The sequence below is a fragment of the Schistocerca gregaria genome, chromosome 2, assembly GCF_023897955.1.
Source record: "Schistocerca gregaria isolate iqSchGreg1 chromosome 2, iqSchGreg1.2, whole genome shotgun sequence".
In the NCBI taxonomy this organism is placed as follows: Eukaryota; Metazoa; Arthropoda; class Insecta; order Orthoptera; family Acrididae; genus Schistocerca; species Schistocerca gregaria.
In genome coordinates this window covers 986314957-986332381 of record NC_064921.1, presented here as the reverse complement: position 1 = coordinate 986332381, position 17425 = coordinate 986314957, and the positions used below count along the sequence as shown (strand labels likewise).

General features: G+C 43.7%; 1 protein-coding gene and 1 non-coding gene across 3 annotated transcripts in view; one reads left to right on the top strand and one right to left on the bottom strand.

Annotated features, from left to right (window-relative positions):
- The first annotated feature begins 1115 nt into the window (after positions 1-1115).
- LOC126335470 (leukocyte elastase inhibitor-like) overlaps positions 1116-17425 on the top strand; it is a 214482-nt gene continuing 198172 nt past the window's right edge. Inside the window, exon 1 of one of the 2 annotated variants that reach the window (XM_049998784.1) lies at positions 1116-1367. The gene's annotated coding sequence lies outside the window, so the exon portion shown is untranslated. The remainder of the gene's footprint in view (positions 1368-17425) is intronic. The other variant, XM_049998786.1, reaches the window with a different exon arrangement.
- Positions 17302-17376, bottom strand: Trnas-cga (transfer RNA serine (anticodon CGA)). Its single transcript has one exon. It is a non-coding gene; the product is annotated as a tRNA-Ser (tRNA).

The window sequence follows — 17425 nt, the reverse complement described above, 5'->3', positions numbered from 1 at the left end:
AAAAAAAGTGGTCCAACTAAAACATCCCTATTACTTTGCGTACTATACGAATATGTAATAAAAATGGGGGTTCCTTTAAAAAAAACGCAGTTGATATCCGTTTGACCTATGGCAGCGCCATCTAGCGGGCCAACCTTAGCGCCATCCGGTTTCCCCTTTCAAGCTAGACGAGTTTCGTTCTTTGTAGTTTTTTCGTTTGATGCTTATTTCGTGAGATATTTGGCCTGGTGACTATCAATGGACCACCCTGTATACTTCCATAATTCCAATTCTACCGTCTAACTAGAAAGTCATTTTGTAGACCGCAAAGAGTAACGTCTAACGTCACTGATAAAATAAAATGAATTGCTGTCAGAAGAATGCTAACAATCGATTACTGAATAAAACTGTGTGTTTTTGTAGCTGTTCACTCTCTTTCAGAAGCTGAAATATTGCAATTGCATTCAAAGAGGAGGGAAGGGTGGGGGTGGGGGGGTTCTTTTAATACGCCCCTATAGAGCGCATGGTCATCAGTACAAGACGCAGAGATGTCACCAGGATGTGAAAACTCGAATTGCCATAGCGAAGGAGGCATTCAACAGAAAGAGTAGACTCTTATGTGGCAAATTAGATAAATGACTAAGGAAAAGGCTTGGCAAATGTTTTGTCTGGAGTGTGGCACTGTATGGGGCAGAAACATGGACGCTGAGACGAGAGGATGAGAAAAGGTTAGAAGCATTTGAGATGTGGATGTGGAGGAGAATGGAGAGAATAAGCTGGATGGAAAGAGTGAGTAATGAAAGAGTATTGAGAAGGGTTGGTGAGAGAAGATGTCTGCTGAAGGTTGTAATGGAAAGGAAAAAGAACTGTTTGGGACATTCATTGACAAGGGAGTGGTTGCTAGCAGATGCTTTGGAAGGAATGGTTTGTGGGACGAGACTGAGAGGAAGGAGAAACAAGATGAGAGACGACATAAAGGGAAGAGGAAATTATGCACACCTGAAGAGGATGCCAGAAGACCGGACAGCCAGGAGTTTGGCAGAACACTGATGAAGAAGAAGAAGATGATGATGATATAGTTCGCAGTCCTGTTTGAGGACACCGTTGGTGGAACTCCGCCGCGTGCTGCAGAGTTGCAGCCAGTGTCGGGACGCGACAGCGTAGCAGGTCTCCAGCCGCTCATCATCGCCGGCCTTGAGAGTCAACACAATTCGCGGCCGGCAGGTGATGTCACGCCTTCCTCCGCCGCAAAAGGAACAGCGGGGCTCCCCCCACGTAAATACCAAGGCAGGTCGGCCGAGCGCTGCGCGTCAGTCGCGCGCTGGCCGCCGTCGAGACCGCTTCTTGAGCCTTCGCTCCTCTGACTTCACACTGTCTCCTTCACCGTAGTAAGTATCGCGAATCGGCGCAGCGCCAGCAGCTCAGTGCGTCACAGCGTGTCCTCCGCGCTAGCAATGACGTCAGTAGGGCCAGTGATCGTCATATTTACCGTTCGAAATTTTCACGTAGCACGCGGGGATCATTAGCAGACACTGAGCAGCTTTCGCTGCAAGGTGGATCACTGGAAGACACGAGCAGCTTGTCGGACAAATGATTAACGTGTTATTACGAGCGCAAGATCGAGTGTTTCCAAGCCTTCGAGTGAACGAAGCTTATTTGTCGAAGTTATCGTGCCGTCTTCCGTCACAAGACCGGTTTGGTGCAGCGCACCGTGCTAGTCTTTCCTGTGCAAGCCTCTTCATCTCTTCGTAAAGCTGCATCAACTTGAACCTGCTTGCGGTAGTCAAGCCTCGCTCTCCCTCTACAGTTTTTACCCACCGCAGTTGCGTCCACAAAGTGATGATTCCTCTGATGATTCAGGCTATACCTTATCAATCTCTCTTTTCTTTTATTCAAGTAGTGCCGTGAATTCATTTTTCCCCAGTTTCGATCCAGTACCCTTAACTAATTTATCGATCTAGTCATCTAATCTTCAGCAGTGTTCTGTAGAATCACATTTCCAAAGTTTCTACCCTCTTTTTGTCTACACTGCTTATCGTCCATGTTTCATGTACTGTCTCTTTCTTCTTTCCAGTTTTTATATGACGGCAAAAAAAACACCTCTCTGGCTCTGGAAGGGTTATTAAAATCACGACCGATTTCACGGCAGTTTAGGCCCATTCTCAGGTGATCTAAACGGTGTGCGGACATTTGCCACGATTTTACCTGCTCGGAAGAGTTGGGTCCCTTGTCCCCCCCTCCTCCTCATCGCTGTCTCGCACTAAAGGTACTTACTGAGCCTTTCCGCTGGTTTACTTAACATAGGAGCAGAATCTCTTTGGATTTTCTGCCATATTTTTAGAGAGACTTTCGTTGTGGAAACTATTAAATGCATCTCGCATTGAAATCCGCACCAAATTTTGAGCCTCAGTAATACTATTTCTTTGAACTTAAGCCACATATGGTCTTCACTTACATATATATATGAATTTCTTTGTTACGGAATTGAGCCTTGCTCTACTGTGTGTTCACTAATCCCTGGAGTGGAGACTGTCTCTTAGAAAGACATCAACCGAAATTTTAGCTGCTTTTGCCGGCCGGAGTGGCCGTGCGGTTCTGGGCGGTACAGTTTAGAACCGCGGGACCGCTACGGTCGCAGGTTCGAATCCTGCCTCGGGCATGGATGTGTGTGATGTCCTTAGGTTAGTTAGGTTTAAGTAGTTCTAAGTTCTAGGGGACTGATGACCTCAGAAGTTGAGTCCCATAGTGCTCAGAGCCATTTGAACAATTTTTTGTTTTGTTTTGAAAATAAATTTTTGTCAACATATGGAAGTTGGACTGAAGTCGCTGCCAACTATAATTGTATAAGTAGCGTACCTATTTGTGATGAGACTCAAGTTTTCTTTGAACTGTTCAGCAACTGTTTCATCTGAGGCCGGGGGCCGGTAAAAGGAGCCAGTTATTAATTTATTTCGGTTGTCGAATATAACCTCTGCCCATACTAAGTCACAGGAACTATTTGTTTCAATGTCGCTTGTGAGCTGAAACACACGTTACATTATTTTTCCTTAAGTTGTGCTTCTTGTTTCTGTTTTAGTGCTGATCACTACAATTACGGATTTTCCAAAACCTAGGATGCTTTCTCTGTGACCCTGTAAATACCAGAGCTAAACAATGCAGAATAGCAACGTACTTTACAAGCATAGCATTCTGTATTACTTCATTTCCTTATTTCTAACATTTTAAAATTGTACTTTGACTTTAGATGTTCTTATCTCTATTTAGTGAACCTATTTTCAGTCATGTTTTGAACATTGTCCCGCTACACATTATTAACTAATGTTTCGGCGCAAGGGATATCGGATTTTAGAGTGTAAATTAATATGGAGAATGTCGTTCTTCTTTTCAAACATTCACATTCCCATTTCTTCTTTCCTTATTGTCTTTTGGGCATGCATTTGTAATTAAAGTACGCACAAATGCAGTGATAAAAAAGAAATGATTAGCGTACATTCGCATTCTCTTTACATCTTTCCTTTCTTGTTGCTTCCATGCCGATGGACTGTTTCTATCGCAATCAGTAAGCGTGAAGGAAGCTACCCTACAGACAGAGGGACCTATATTTATACCTGGCAGAACTAATTACATACTGACATAATCGTCGGTATTGCTTTCGTTTCCGAAAAGTTATAAATATTTCGATTTCGGAAAAGAAGCCCTGCATTTGGCAAAGATGTCGAAGAAGAAGGTCCCTTACGTGCTGGTTGTATCGAGTAAGGTGTGGACACGGCGGTTTGAAAGCGGACAGAAGAAGTACGAGGAAGGGCGTCCTTTACCTGAGGGATAGCTACCTGGCGAAGGGGCAAGTGTGGCGAATGTCCGGCGTGGCAAATTTCCGGCATTCATCTAAACAGGGATTAGAAAGGAAGTATTTTACAGTTTTTCTTTTTACACTGGCGTAGCAACCTCTGCTACATGGAGCAGAATAGTTCTGCACATTGCGTTTACAACGTTAATTACGCCTCCTTGAAGCCTTTCTCCGTCCTTCGCGTCATTGGTAAATTACAACTCGCTAGAAGCGTTTGTCAAAGGGCGTATCCCTAAAACAAAATACAGCGAGTGTTTGGTGCAGAGATAATAAAGTAAGCCCTTCAAAGCGAGTGAAAATGTGTATAAGCACCAATAAAATCGCACCGTAATATCATCTGGGGACGGTTCGGGCGTGGGCATAAGGAATATTGAACTAGCTAGAGCCCTATGCGAGCAGCCATGAGGAAAACTGCATTGGCCGTGGTATCCGAAAACCCAGCGAGACACTTTAAATCAGCAGCTGATATAGAAAATGGGCGATGCATGTATATAAAACTATATGGTGAATCTCCTATGATGCGAACTATTAATATTTTTAATGGATATTATTCCATTTTTCCCCACTGTTGGGCCTCTTGGCCTGTTAGGGAGTCTTCGAGAAGTTTTATTGCCATCTTTGCATTGGTCGACCTAGCGATCATACACCGTTACGGTGTTAGTGTGCCATGGATTTTGGGATCCTCTTTGAGCTCATTCGTTGTACATCTTCTCTCCAATCATTTTGATAGTTCCTTGCATAACGTGTGATGGGTTTCATATGAAATTCCTTTAACACATCTACATTCCTTCTGTGATCCAATTTGGTGTAACCAGCTGTTCGTCTCAAGAATTTGATTTCACAGGCTGTTCAACTTTTGCCTTCATTGTCCACGTTTCGCTACCACAGCACAGCGCAGGGCTCGCTTACGTTTTACAAAGGCGTATTCTGGAGTGGTTTTGAACTAGGCAAGGTTTTTAATGTGTTAGTAATGGCTCCCATTGCTTTTGTATAACTAGTGGCTTTTTCGGCTAGGTCCTGTCTTACAGAAAGGATAATTTGTAGCCTAAATATGTGAACATGTTTACTCTTTCTAGAATTTTATTTTTCCAACATATCAAACTTTGTGTTGGGTATTTTCCACAAAATGCCATAATTATGCTTTTCCGGTGTTGATGTCCATACTGTATTTCTCAAATACAATCTGAAAACTGTGTGTAGGGCGCAGCAGGTCAAACTCTGAATATGCTACAAGAGCTGAATCATCTGCAAAAAGCAAAGTGTTTCTTTTGATTTGTGAAGCCGTGCTGCATTTGTCTCCATCTTGGATGATTTTATTCATATAAATAATAAACAGTAGTGAAGAAAAGCTGCGTCCCTGTTGTACCCCAGTATGGTTCTGCGGTACTCTGACAATTTGCCATCTTTCTTGACACAGATTAAATTTGTTTAGTAATTTATGTACGTATTTTAGATAAGTTGCCGGAGAATAGGTGATCACCTGCCAGAATCTGTAAAAACTAATATCTGTTGACTATATCGGAAGCGTTTTTTGGAGCCGACCAAGGCAATATGTGTTTCTAGATTAAATTCTCTGCGTTGTTCTGTTAGTAGTTTCAGTGAAAAATAGCCATCACAGCATGATTTTCCCTTGCAAAGGCCGTTTTGTTGCACACCCATTATAAGTTCATCGTGACTGCACAATTTATTTTTGATGGTGTCGTCGAGTTCAGTAAGCTTATTCCTCGGTTGTTATCACGAATTTTCAGTATCCTTTTTTAAAGATAGTGATCACAATTAATTTAATCCAGCTCTCATGTATATTATCCCCTGACCAGATCATTTTTCAGAAGTTTAGGAATCTGTCTATAAATGACTTCCTTGAGCATTTAAACAGCTCTAGATCGATTGAATCTTGTCCTGGTGCTTTATTATTTTTTGTTTTATGTTTCTTTAAGTTCACATTTACAGATGGTTTCTCTTGTACAGTCCCCTGAGAGCTGGATTGTAAGAGGCGTTGATGTTTGAGACCATGTAATGTTTAACTCTAGGTAGCTTCGAAAAAGATTTCCCAGCTCGTAAATTTGTATTCTGTGTCAGCAGTTTTCTCTTTCTCAGAAATGATTTTCGTACTGCTGGCAGCCTGCGTTTTATATCCTCTCTACTGCACCTATCAGCAAGTACATTGCTCCCAAAAAGCTTTTTATATAACACTTTTAGTGTCTGATATCCCTATCTTTATCCCCTCAATACCGCCTGACTTTATTTAAGTACACTCCATTGCACGTACTCTACTTTTACTGTTGTTCATCTTATAACCTCTTTCAAAGGCACTATCAGTTACTTTCAAGTAAACTTCAACAGTCTACAATTACAAAGTCATCCATTCACTTCAAAGTTTTTTGACGTCATAGTTATTATTAATTCTCTCTGAACTTTAGTACCATTTCAGGTTTCTCTTTAGTATCCGAAATTGCTCGCTTATCTTGGGGGGGGGGGGGGGGGGGGGGGTAGGCTATAAGCCTGACTCACACTCCCTTCTTAGCTACCGCTTCCCTTTCTAGTCCTTCAACTCTTCAACCCCGTCTCAAACTCTCTTCTCAGCTTTCGCTCCCCCTTCATGTCCTTCAATTCTTACAAATGCCGCCTGGTTTCTGTACAAGCCGTAGATAGCCTTTCGCTCCCTCTATCGGTGCTACTTTTAGAATTTTAAAATGTATTCCAGTAAAAATTGTCTAAACCTTTTTCTAAATCTACAGTAGTTACAAACATACGTTTGCGTTTCCATAACCTATTGTCGAAGATAAGTCGTAGGGTCAATACAGCCCCGTGTGTTCCTGTATATCTCTGGAACCACACTGATCCTTACCAAGCTCAACTTCCACCATTTCCATTCATCCGTAAATAATTCGTGTTACTATTTTGGAGTCTTTACTTGTTAAACCGATGGTTCGGAAGTACTCACACCTGTCAGTATCCGCCTTTAGAATTGGAGTGATTATAGTCTTCCTGAAATCTGAGAGGGTTTCGCCTGGTCATGTACCTTACATATTAAGTAGAAAGGTTTCAGCATGTCTGTATTTCCCGAAGCAGCCAATAATTATGAGGGACTATCGTCTAATATAGGTGCGTTTGTTTCGACTAGGCCTTTCAGTACTCTGTCAAATTATTTTTTATGTCGAAGTGCCTTTTTCCTTCTTTTTCCAATTATTAGAATCGTCTCTTAAAGTGTGACTCTTTGAAGTTCTGTGAAATTCCCATCAGTGGCCTCAATAAACATTTGACTCAAAAAAATTGTCAACGATACCTACAGATGTATTTGCAGGCTGTAAATAAAAGTCAAAGGATGTCTATTATTGCGAACACAGTGTTTGTCCCAAAAATTCGTACTTCGTTTTCCGACTGACAAAACCTCTTTGTAGACACCTGAAATTTTCTTAGTGAAAGCTTTTGATTCAAATTTCGTTTTCACAGTCCAGCCCTATATTTTCATCTAGCTGTGTAAAATGGCTTGCACAGTAGCCTATTCTACGAATATTGTTTTGTCTTCTTTACGAAACAATTAATAAAATGAATCACGTTTATTTCCTGAAGAACAATGGCCATAGCATTCCCAGGGAATGAAATCGACTTCGCCATTTTTTGGATCAGGCTCACCTGCTTCGATTAATTTCTTTGATTGATGTTTCGTTTCTGAAGTGGTGAAAAACATCTCACCCACAGTAACAAATCGTTACACGAAATAATTTGGAGTGTCTGCGAATATATTTGGGAAATTCATTTGTGCGTTTTCCTGCGGTAAGCACACAAAAAACGCGGCTTTCATTTTGCTGAAAACTTCCTTGTAGCCAATGCCTCAAGTAAAATATAGCGTATTGTATCCGGCGTTGTACCTTCAGCGTTCTGCTGTATGATACACGTTTAATTGCTGATCGTCTCTTACCATATTCTGATCTGTCTCTGAGTTCTCATCTCGAGTTGCCATTTTTACGTCTGTCATGCGGATCATCTTGAGACGTACCACTCCGTTCGAGTTGAAATTATAGGGTCAGACTCACTATAAAAGTTTCCCATCTGTAAAGCAAATTCCAATGGTTGTAAATCGTCCAAAATAACGAATTCTGTAACGATACGGTATAAGTGTTTAACTATTTGCATGAAGTGCACACAGCACTACTATTTACAAAAGTCGTTTGAACAAAAGTATTTGGTAATTAAAGCTGACGGCCACTTACGGTAGTACGAAACACGTAGCAAAAATAAAAATTTGTTGAAATCAACGCCTTGTCTATGACAGACTGAGATCCGTTCACCATGCATTCGTTCAGCTATAAACAGCTTCCAGTAACATTTACATACGCCATTAATATCACTAGCGAAGGAGCTCATCATCAGACTGTGTGCATCCGTAGGAAGGAGGGTTGAATGTTATTGCATCCAGGGTCGGATTTCTTTTTTGTTATAGGTATGTCGGGGTGTTGGATGCAGCAAAAATTCTGGGACTCTCACAAAAAAGGGGCTTACATGAGAACATGCTAGTCATATTTTGAATGATGCTAAATAGTCATACTTTGAATGAAGCTAAATCATCACCTCCAATCAAATCTGAATATGATAAATTTAGTTCATTTCTGTTCCACGTGCCTCTCGCAACATAAAGCAGGGTCTGCATTTTGGTACATTACCCTCCATCTTGTGAGATCTTTGGCTTCTGCATTGGTAACTCCTTGAATGGTCATGCCATTGCATAGTGTGCCAAGCCTCTTCAGATATAATAAATTCTAGTGTAATAATAATGGCCTAGTAAAGAAACAGTAGTAAAACATAAATGCATAGGGTTGCCGAATCCGTCAAGTCCACTTTTTATAAAACTTGAGTCCTTAGGTTCTATCTGCAGCTTATATACACTACTGGCCATTGAAATTGCTACAACAAGAAGAAATGCATATGATAAACGGGTACTCATTGGACAAATATATCATACTACAACTGACATGTGATTACATTTTCACGCAATTTGGGTGCATAGATCCTGAGATATCAGTACCCAGAACACCTCTGGCCGTAATGACGGCCTTGGTACGCCTGGGCATTGAGTCAAACGGAGCTTGGATGGCGTGTACAGGTACAGCTGCCCATGCAGCTTCAACGCGATACCACAGTCCATAGAGAGTTGTGACTGACGTATTGTGACGAGCCAGTTGCTCGGCCACCATTGACCAGACGTTTTCAATTGGTGAGAGATCTGGAGAATGTGCTGGCCAGGGCTAGCTGTCGAACATTTTCTGTATCCAGAAAGGCCCGTACAATACCTGCAACATGCGGTCGTGCATTACCCTACTGAAATGTAGGGTTTCGCAGAGATCGAATGAAGGGTAGAGCCACGGGTCGTAACACATCTGAAATGTAACGCTCATTGTTCAAAGCGCCGTCAATACGAACAATAGGTGACCGACACGTGTAACCAATGGCATTCTGTACCATCACGCCGAGTGATACGCCAGTATGTCGATGACGAATACACGCTTCCAATGTGCGTTCACGGCGATGTCGCCAAACACGGATGCGACCATCATGATGCTGTAAACAGAATCTGGATTCATCCGAAAAAAATGACGTTTTGCCATTCGTGCACCCAGGATCGTGAAGCGTCAAGGGTAACCGGAGCCATGGTCTACAAGCTGATAGTCCATGCTGCTGCAAACGTCATCGAACTGTTCGTGCAGATGGTTGTTATCTTGCAAACGTCCCCATCTGACGACTCAGGGATCGAGACGTGGCTGCACGATCCGTTCCAGCCATGCGGATAAGATGCCTGTCATCTCGACTGCTAGTGATACGAGGCCGTTAGGATCCAGCACGGCGTTCCGTATTACCCTCCTGAACCCACCTATTCCATATTCTGCTAACAGTCATTGGATCTCGACCAACGCGAGCAGCAATGCCGCGATACGATAAACTGCAATCGCGATAGGCTACAATCCGACATTTATCAAAGTCGGAAACGTGATGGTAGGCATTTCTCCTCCTTACACGAGGCATCACAACAACGTTTCACCAGGCAACGGCGGTCAACTGCTGTTTGTGTACGAGAAATCGGTTGGAAGGTTTCCTCATGTCAGCAAGTTGTAGGTGTCGCCACCGGCGCCAACCTTGTGTGAATACTCTGAAAAGTTAATCATTTGCATATCACAGCATCTTCTTCCTGTCGGTTAAATTTCGCGTCTATAGCACGTCATCTTCGTGGTGTAGCAATTTTAATGGCCAGTAGCGTAGTATACTCTTTTTTGTAAAAAAAGAACTATTACTAAACTATTTTCTTCACGTGCGGGGGAAGCACAAACTAAGGTGAAGAATCCAAAATCCATTTCATCCTGAAGTACTGATGCCAAAATCTAACTTAACGAAACGCGCGTCACAGCAACTGCAACGTTTGTCGACCAACAATTTATTAAAATGTTTTTGTAGTTCGGAGCTTGGGCCGGTAGTCCAGCAGACCAGCCATCTGCCTCTGCCTAGTTTGTATATAACGTTCAGTGTAGTAGGTTTTTTCGTTCTGTGAAAAGGTGAACAGCAACTGCCTATCTGTGTTGAATAGTTTTTCCCTTAAATGTTCGCGTATATTGCGAACATTGACATGTTGACTTCTCGCTGCAGTGCTGTATTCGCCGGCATGAGCAGTAACAAGCAGCAACGGCAGCGACATTTCTTAGTTTGTGTTAAGTGCCTGGTTTCTAGTTATTTCGTGACGTGTATCTTCTTCGAAGTGAAGTGTATCTGTCTATGTTAAGTAGGTAGCGCTTTTCATTTGTCTGTTTGCATATTTTTGCAAATGTTAGAGTAGCGTCATCTGGTTTTGTAATGTATTTTCACGACGACAGACTCAATTTGAGTTAGTGGCCATTGTAAACAGTCAATACTGCAACGCTCTAGTGTTTAAAAAGCGAGTCACAGGTAGTAGCAGCGCAGCAGCACAACTTAATAGCCGCTGGTGATTGCATAGGTTAGGACTGCACCTGATGTGTACGCAACCAGGAGGAATTAGAGTTTTTTTTTTTTTCGTATCGGTCTTGTTACTGGTTTGGTGCGACCCGTCGCGAATTCCTCTCAGCGCCAACCTCATCATCTGAGAGTAGCAGTTACACTAAATGTCCTCAATTTGTTAGATGTATTCCATTCTGTCTTCCTCTACAGTTTTTATCCTTTACAGCAACCTCTAGTACGGCGAAAGTTATTCCCTACTGTCTTAATGTCCTCTCATCCTCTCCCTCCTTCTTGTCAATGTTTTCTGCACGTTACTGTGCTCGCCGATTGTGTGCAGAATCACCTCGTACCTCACCTTACCAGCCCATCTAATTTTCAACATTCTTCTGTGGCACCACGACCCAAACGCTTTGTTTCTTTTCTATTCAGGTTTCGCGCAGCCCATGTTTCAGTACCATACAATACTGTGCTCCAGACGTACATTCTCAGAAATTTATTTCTCAAATTAAGGCCTTTGTTTGTTACCAGTAGACCTTTTATCGCTAGGAATGGCTTCTTGGCCTGTGTCTAGTCTGCTTTTTATGTCCTCCTTCGTCCGTCTTGTGTTGCTTTCCTTCCAGTGTTGCAGGATTATTCCCATTTTTGATATTAAATTCATCGCTAATCTCATTTCTGGCACTCCACAAAACTTTCATCTTTCTTCAGTTCACTCTCAGCCCAGACTGTGTGCTTTCATTTTATTGAAAGGATCCTGCAGTTCTTCCTCCCTTTCAATGAGGATAGTAATGTTGATGGTGATACCCCTCCACTCTGAATTTTAATCTCAGTCCAGTACGTAACTTTTGTTTCCTCACTGCTTCTTGGATGTATAGATCTAACAGTAGGGGCGAGAGACTCAGTCCCTGTCTTATAACCTTATTATCCGAACACTTCGTTCTTGATCATCCATTCTCATTTTTACTTCGTGCTTCTAGTACATATTCTATGTTATCCATCTGTTCCCATAGCTTTCACCTACTTTCCAGAGAATTTTGAACATTTGGTTCCTGAAGTTTTCCCGGCGTACTGAATATTCTACGAGGATTCGGGATTGCAGCTGGATCTTGTTGATTTCGTGCCACAATATTTCGACTGGAAACCGTCCAGCCATCTTCTGCCATGGGAAGGGCCGCACTAAAAAAGCTACGAGAAGATCCTTATACGGTGGCCTGAACAGTGGACAAACGAAACGTCACCATGTTGTTGCCACGCGAGGTCTATGAACAGAAGATTTATAACTTGATGAGTGAACCAATGTATCGGAAGACTGGCAAAGACCCCACAGGGGGAGTGGAAAGGAAAACATCACCACTGCTGAATTCTTCTTCTGTTCCGCGAGAAGTGGCCGAGAGATTCTGTGTCACCCAGGTTATATGGTCTTCAGAAGATTCATAAAGAAGAGGTTGCGTTACGGCCGATCGTCAGTCATATCGACGCCCCCAAGTACCATTTGACGATACATCTCGCCTCTATACCGAGACCTTTTGTGGGGAAGTGAGCGTATCATGTTCGTAATTCTGATGATTTTATCAAAAGATTGAAGTCACTTCGACTCAGTGAAACTGATTTACTAGTGAGCTTTGACGTTATCTTACTTTTTACTAAGGTTCTTATGGACTCATTGTCAGGCATTAACAATAAGTTCAATATAACAGCACATTTTCAGGTCCTAACCTCAACCTACTTTTTATTCAATAACGAATATTTTGAGCAGACTGTGTGTGTTGCCATGAGCAGTCCTCTCTCCCCTCTGGTATCAAACTTTTTTACGGAAGACTTTGAGGAAAGGACACTTGATTCGGCAGAACTTAAACCTAGATTTCTGGCGATATGTGAATGACACTTTTGTAATGTGGCTCCCTGATGAAGAAGGCCTGTCACGCTTCTTCCAACATTTGAATTCAATCCACAAGGACATATAATTTTTCGGTGGAATAGGGAAGGATGGTTGCTTACCGTGTTTGGACGTCTTGGTTACTAGAAGACTGGATGGGTCATTAGGGCCATCATCCTATCTACCGTAAGGCTACGCATACGGAGCTTTATCTGCTAGTGACGAGCTGCCATCAACCTTCACAAACAACCAGTAGAACGTTTGTGCTCCAGGCTCCTGCTGGTTCTGATGGAGGCAACCTTGCGAACGAGCTAGAAATCTACAGTCGGTGTTCAAAGATAATGTTTACTCTTCACATGAGATTAGTGCCGCGCTAGGGAGGAAGAAACGTGACCACCCACAACATCAAGAAGACAAGGAGCGAAGGCTGGTGCCCTTCTCGGTTCTGTGAAGAACGATCTGGGTCTACCGAAGGCCGGGATTTGCAAAGTTCCTTGTCGGTGTGGCAAAAGGTAAGGTGATACGGGCAGTGCATGAAGGGTGTGATGAGCGAGAGCGCCACGCTCGCCTTTCGCAGCCCAATGGGGCAGCCCTAACTGAGCATTGTATTTTTGTTCCTTTATTGTTAGTTCATGCCTCTGCCGCATATGGGTAGGGGTGAGCTGCCAGTGGCCTGAGCATTTTATTACCATAGGACACTCTATGGATTATTCCGCCACAAAAATTTGGCCCCGGCGAGATATTTTTGGGATTCAGTAATTAAAGAATCTGTGGAAAAACGTGTAGCGCAAAATTTTATAACTCGTGACGATGGCTTTCAACTGGACTTGGGACCCTGTGATCTCTCTAATTTCTTGTGAGAGAAAGCTTTTTATTCATAATGACACATCTAGCGACATCTGTTTTTAGCGCATTCCGACAGATGGCTGGCGTGTAGGTTCCACCTTTAGGAATGCGCCTGCGCGCCACAGATGGAACTGTATTTGGAGAGGGCGCGGATTTCGGTAGAGGACGCTACTGCGACGGCTGCCAATGCGCATGGGTTTCCGCGCCAATTTTCGCTTTGAAGCCGGCATCGCGAACTAGCAGTCTCCAAGTGTTTTTCGATCATATCGAAGCGTTATTACCGAAGCGTACGTCGTTATTCAGTTATCGTGTTTTTCGGGAGCTCGCGGGCGTAATGTATCTACGCGGTTGTGTTTTTCACGGACGCGTCGGCGGACTTGTGAAGGTGACTGCAGGCTGCTGTCGGTTCCCGATCTGCTGACGACATGGCTCCCGTCACAGACAACGCGTCGGACACTTCGCTGGGTGACACTGCACCGCAATTACAGCATGACACCGCGAAAGAAAGCCTAAAGGCTACGTCTGTACCAGACACAAAGGCTAAAGGTCGGGAGGAGGCGTACGAAGAACTCCAGCGTCATCGCAAGGAAGCTTTAGAAGAAGTACGTCGTATCAAACAACTGCTTCAGGAGGATACAGACGATGATTCTGAGGAAATATCGTCCACTCACTCTACCCACGGAGCGACAGCAACAGGTCCGCACAGGACAGTCAATCCGGATGGGACTCTATGGAATGCTGTAGACACTGTGACTAACGAGGGTTTTCAACCAATTCACTGCAGGAAGCCCCTTCGCCACAGTGCTGCTCAGGCCTTGGGACGAGCTGTGCAACCGAACCTTGTCACTGCAGACAGATATGACACCCTAGCTGGAGTGTCGGTTCAGGAGACTACAACCGCCGACCTGCCACCCCCACCTCTGTAGGTCCCAAATGCGCCGAAGATACCACCTATAGTGATTTACCGAGCGAGATGGCGCAGTGGTTAGCACACTGGACTCGCATTCGGGAGGACGACGGTTCAATCCCGTCTCCGGCCATCCTGATTTAGGTTTTCCGTGATTTCCCTAAATCGTTTCAGGCAAATCCCGGGATGGTTCCTTTGAAAGGGCACGGCCGATTTCCTTCCCAATCCTTCCCTAAGCCGAGCTTGCGCTCCGTCTCTAATGACCTCGTTGTCGACGGGACGTTAAACACCCACCACCACCACCACCACCACCATAGTGATTTACAACTGTACCAGCCATGTTAAGCTATGCTGCGACCTTAAGGAACATATTTCTGGTGGTTTACGAGCTGCCTACACGGGAGACAACCTCGAGGATTACCAGGTGTTCGACTTTTGCAAGAATCAACAGTTACCGTTTCACCCGTACCAGGATGTCACCAGCAGGGATATGAAGGTGGTGGCCAAAGATTTGCTACTTTCAGTTACTGTGGAAGAAGGGAGTAACAAGTCTTTACCATAAAGGATGTACGTACATCTACATTTATATATTTGATACCTCATCCAGAAACGCACCCTCTCGAAACCTGGACAGCAAGCTATACCAAGATGCAGAGCGTCTGTCTTGCAGAGTCTGCCACTTGAGTTTGCTAAACATCTCCGTAACGCTATCACGCTTACCAAATAACCCTTTGACGAAACGCGCCCAACTTCTTTGGATCTTCTCTATCTCCTCCGTCAACCCGACCTGGTACGGATCCCAATTCAAGCATAAGAAGCAGGGAAAGCTCCACCCATGACCGATATATGCTGTGATACTACCAAAGGGGGATACATCTGATACCGTCTATGGAGTCCGCTTTGTGCTGTCGATGAGATTGTGGGTGTAGGAATACGGCTCTTGCAACGAACCAACCCAGTACAAATGTTTTCAAGTTGATCATCCAAATCTAATTATTGTTGCCTACCCGACCTGGTACGGATCCCAATTCAAGCATAAGAAGCAGGGAAAGCTCCACCCATGACCGATATATGCTGTGATATTACCAAAGGGGGATACATCTGATACCGTCTATAGAGTTCGCTTTGTGCTGTCGATGAGATTGTGGGTGTAGGAATACGGCTCTTGCAACGAACCAACCCAGTATAAATGTTTTCAAGTTGATCATCCACATCTAATTATTGTTGCCTACCGGCACGCTGTGTTAAATGTGGCATCAGGCATCCCAGCACTGAATGCATACTGCCTCCAGACTCACCTCCTAAATGCAAGTGCCCGCATTTAAATTCTTGGAAGGGTTGTAGCGAATTTCAGAAAGCTCTAAAGAAGTTCTGGACAAAAGTGGGTACTGGCCGTAGGGCTGTTTTCGTACGCCTTAAAAACATGTTTGAGTTATTCCTCGCCGGCCGTGGGTGGCCGAGCGGTTCTAGGCGCTACAGTATGAAACCGCGCGACAGCTACGGTCGCAGGTTCGAATCCTGCCTCGGGCATGGTTGTGTGTGATATCGTTAGGTTAGTTAGGTTTAAGTAGTTCTAAGTTCTAGACGACTGATGGCCTTAGAAGTTAAGTCCCAAAGTGCTCAGAGCCATGTGAACCATTTTTTGAGTTATTCCTCATTGCTGAAAGTACATTTGTGCCACAGCTGCCTCACCTCGACATGCCGTTGGTCCTGAAAGGTCCGCAGAGGACGTGTTTGACGGTCATTGAGAACTCTGATGGTATGTGGGTAATGGAGCCCTTTAGGGACATTTAGACACAGGTCGGGAAGGACGGCCATTGTCCACTTGTTTACTTGCCTTCCGGGGGAGGGGTGGGGGTGGGGGGGGGGGTAGCGTAGGAATTGAGTAGGCACTTATCGTTAGCGACTGCTCGTACCGAAAAAACAATATCCATTAGCATTTCTGGACGGGTAACTTAACGTCGCTCGTATGTCATTTCGGTCACTCGATACTGGATTTCATCGCATTCCCTTGCTTCTGTATTATAACTTGCTTGTTATGACCGTATGCCGTTTCAAGTCAATGGCGCAACGAAAATTACAAAAGTCATTATTGTTACGAGTTATTATAATTAAATGCCTGTAGGAGATCCTACATAAACAAAATGAGGACTAGATACTATCTTGGTGTTGCGGCTAGAAACGTGGCGTTGTGGTGCGGGAGGGATTAGGTTCGTGTCCTGCTACAAGCTAATACTTTTCTTTTCCTTCTTCGCGTTTGTAACAGTTCCTGGTTCTTTCTTATTCATGTAATAAAAATATGTTTTGTAATATACGATGTTATTTACATCTAAGAACGTGGTATCTCAGGAACGAGTCTATTAGTTTTATGTCTTCAGTCTGACTAAAAAACGAAAGATGAAAGTCCTGCGAAGGAAACGACCAGCAAGGATGATATTTTATACTCTAGGTTGTTACGAATACTTTGCTGTTTATAGGTAGGAAGCTAAGAGGACGGCAATGACATTTATATACTTGCTTGTCACAAATATTTAGCTGCGATCGAATCGTTAATAACACTTCCGTAAACTCAGCGACCAGGCCACCAAAGAGTGATAATGAACTTTGTGCAAAACAGAGAATGGACGTTGATATGTGTCCGACTGTGATTTGTACCATAAATTCCGTACTTCAGGTTTTCCGAGTCGCTAAATGCTCATTTAAGGACGAAATGTACACTTAATTAGCAAGCAACACTAATCGGCAAGGTAATTATTCAGCACAAATAGTCCTACGAATTACAAAAAAATTTATCGGTGAGTTCTTAAAATACGATGTTCCAGAAGCAGAAGCCAGCAACATTTATTGAAAAAAGTACCATGAACCTTCCTGGCAGATTAAAACTGTGTGCCGGGCCGAGACTCGAACTCGGGACCTTTGCCTTTCGCGGGCAAGTGCTCTACCAACTGAGCTACCCAAGCACGACTCACGACCCGTCCCCACAGCTTTAATTCCGCCAGTACCTCGTCTC